The following is a 3,832-nucleotide window of genomic DNA, read 5'->3' on the forward strand; positions in this document are numbered from 1 at the left end:
TATTTTCTCATACTTGCACTAATGCAGCTCTAGACTTGTTGGCACCTTAGCCTTTGTATCATTTCATCGATTCAAACATGAAAAAGGAGGTTTTCAGGCCGCCATAGAAACTCATGCATGAAGGAACCGAGTAAACGTCAAATCTACATCTGTACATGAAGAGACAGAGGACTTGGTCTTCTTCTAATCTTTTGTTTTTTGTCCAGCAAAAGGGAAAAAGATTTGGCAAGAAAAGCCACATAGACGTAGCAGCCTTATAACTTCTTCGTGCCTTATAAGAATGGGGATGCTCAAACACTACCGTGCTTTTCTTCACAAACATTTGTGTTTGGAGGCAGCGAAGGAGGTGGTGGCAAAACAAGGTCATCCATGAGAATGATATATTGTTAATAAGCAAGATCAAAGTCACAAGCTCACGAAACGTGAGACACAGGAACCCTACAAGCAGGACTAAGCCACATAAACTCACTAAACTTGAGACACAAAAATGCTACAAGCAAACAAGTTTAACTCACGAAAGAAACATGAGAGACACAGAAATCCTACCACAGAGAGAGTGAGGGAGGACAAATCCTTCTCTGTTTACATAATGACAAGTTCAACCAAGCAAGGAAGGCAACGACTCCAACCAATTGAGTAACTATACTTGAAACTCTTCCCTAAATCAGTCATCCCGTTCATATTTGAAAACTAGACTCAGCGATTCAAAAAGCCAAACTCAATTGTTTTGTCGCATGACAAACCAAAGATATGAACCTGCAACCAAGGTCAAATAGAGAACAAACCTGAGAAACCAGCATCACAAAATTCCCTACGGTCCTTCAGGTTTTCCTGACAGGAGGGACAATCATCATTGAATCCCTCCACATCAATTATCACGGAAGCTCTAAGGCCAAAATTCGGAATAAGAAAACCCTAGCTCCAAAATCAGAGTCTTCGTCCAAAGTTCAGCTATGAAATCAACCGAGAAAAACCGCAAGAATCAGGAAAAAATGGATATGCACTTGGGATGATTTCAGATATGAACTTTGGAGGAAAACCAAAATTTTGGAGCTAGGGTTTTTTTTATTCTAGATTTTGGCCTTACGGCTCCATGATAAAGGATATGGAGGGATTTGCCGATGATGGTTCCTCCTCTGACCACTTAGGAAGGCCTCAAAGGCACTAGGGAATTTGCGCAATGCTGGTTTCTCAGGTTGGTTCGCTATTTGACCTTGGTTACAGGTTCATATCCTTGGTATGTGAGGCAACGAAAGAATCGAGTTTGTCCATTTGAATAGCTGGGTCTAGCTTTCAGATATGCGTGAGATGACTGATTTAGGGATGATGATTGAATGATTTAGGGAAGAAGTTTTTGTACAGTAACACAACAAGCTAGAGTCGCTTCATTTTTTTCTTGGTTGAACATATTATAATGTTAAAGAGAAGGATTCATCCTCCTGAAAAAAAAAGATGATGTGCATAGTGATGCTGATGATGCAGACCTTGCGGTGCATGCTTTTGGATTTTGGTGATGGTGAGGTTGGCACAGCTGCGGTTGAGTGTATTGGTGTTACAGTAGTTGTTGGCAGAAGTGAAGTTGTGGTCAAAGGCATATAGCAGAAGAAACATGCCTGCGAAGAGGAGCGTGAAGAACATGACCGGGCTAATGAAAGACATACAAACATCGGCTGGGATAAAACAGGGAAGAGTTGATGAAGGTATAAGGAGGGCAGACATGAATGCCAACAGAAGAAATAGGAATTATACTTATCAGAGATTTGTTGGTGGCTTGAAATTGTTGGCCTAAGAAATGAAATGGTAAATAAAATATGTCAACATTCTCATGCCACCATGAAATGTCTCACACATACAATTCCTATTTCGTCTTTCATCATCCACTTCTACCCTCCTATACGTTCATTAACTCTTCATTCTTTTCATCCCGGTCAGTTTTAGATCTCATTCACATTTTGTCACCCTTGCTCTATCTTTCATGGCTTCCATTAGCCCTGTCATTCTCTTCGCCCTTCTCTTCTCAATGTGTTTTCTCTACTCTATGCCTATGACAACACCAGCACATTCAAGTCAATTTCAAGTAAAAGAAAAAAAAATGTCTCATTCGAGAGACATGAAAAGGTTGAGGTAACATTTAGTCGCCATCAGAGGATTCAAAATATAGGCTCGGCAAGAAAAGGTAGATGATGGGTATGTGTGATTCCATGGGCTGACACCTACATGCACATAGAAGCCCTTTCCACCATATCAAACCATGGTGAAAAGTTTGAGTGGAGTTACACTAAAGTGCCTCTTGATTAGTATCCTGATTGTATTTAAGTATACTTGATTGAACAAGACGCCCTATTCTGTGTGTATGTCATGAACATGCTGGAAATTTTGAAGAACGATAATCAATCAAATTGTGGTTGAATGAATGAATGAACAAGTATATTGGTGTCAATACTCTGTTGTAGTATGTGATTGGTACGATCACTAAGGGTTATGTAAAATTGCATTGTGAGAGTGAAAAACGGGCTTTGGTAGAGACCTACAAGGCTAACATGTTATCATAATATAGCATACGAACCTGTGATAGATAAATGCCAATATCTTTTAAAATATATGTGATAAGTGTGTGTTCTACTGAAGCAGACACCATTGCCCATTCTAGCAAACTTTATGCATATCTTCTGTTATTTAAAAACAACCGGAACAATGCCTTGACAACTGCGACACCAAGGAAGTGATAGAGATATCCAAGATGCTCCATCGAAAATTCACTAGAAGTTCAATGACAAACTTTTGAACAAAAGATAATTCTTTTCTGGTTAACATGATGGTCATCGACATAGAGAAGTAATGAAACAATGCCCTTTACGACGTAACAAAAAGATCGAAAAAAAGATAAACACTTGAACAAAATCTCGTGGCCAGCACCAAGTCGATCATACCGAGCTCGAGGAGCTTGGCAAAGCCCATATAGTGGACGATGAAGTCCGCGCAAATATGTGCTGGTTTGGTTGATCAATGAAGCCTTATGTTTGTTCAATGAAGAACGTTTGACATAAGTAAACACGGAGTGCCATTGCTTTTTAACTTGTTCTTACAAACTCATCGAGTGGTCACCACGTCCACATTGAGTTGATTATACTCAGGTATATGTTCGACATTGATGAAGGAGACGTCTAGCTCGTTTAATGGCTTTGACCCAATCGTCATGCCTGAGGGCCTCTTTAACCATTTTCAGTTGAAGCAGAATATTAATAGACAAAAAAAATTCTTATGGTTGGGTGTAGAAATCCCAAACTTAGCTCTACCAATCCTGTTATAGTTATTAATGCTTCTACATATGTCAATGTTTTGACCATCAGTAGATGCTGCAAATATTTTTAGAGCAATTTCTTCACTTGATTTTACAGTAATTTCTTGACATGATTGGGCAATTGAAGTGAGAACTAATGTCTCCTCACCGCTAATGCAAGTGTTGGAGGCTATAGGTTCGTTTTTATTACTATAGTAGGGGCGGAGGTGTAGGCACTGTGTGGGCAATTGCCCTCACAAACCCAAAAAAATTGCTTATTTTCATATTGATACTTCAAGATAATTTTTCTCATTTACATATAGGCACTCTTTAAAAAATTAAATTTTTATAACTAGTGTCCTATAGCTAGAATTTTTTGGTTCCGCCCCTGGACCCTACGGGTGATGTATATGCCTGAGTCTTAAGAGCTCTAAATTCTGCCTCAACCCCTGGACTATCATGGTGATGCATGGCTGAGTCTAAGGGCTCTTTCCAACCTCTAGCTCAGTTCCAGCTATGGAAAATTACCCTCCAAACTTAAGAAAGGAAAAC

This window comes from Nymphaea colorata, chromosome 4 (genome assembly GCF_008831285.2).
Source record: "Nymphaea colorata isolate Beijing-Zhang1983 chromosome 4, ASM883128v2, whole genome shotgun sequence".
In the NCBI taxonomy this organism is placed as follows: domain Eukaryota; kingdom Viridiplantae; phylum Streptophyta; class Magnoliopsida; order Nymphaeales; family Nymphaeaceae; genus Nymphaea; species Nymphaea colorata.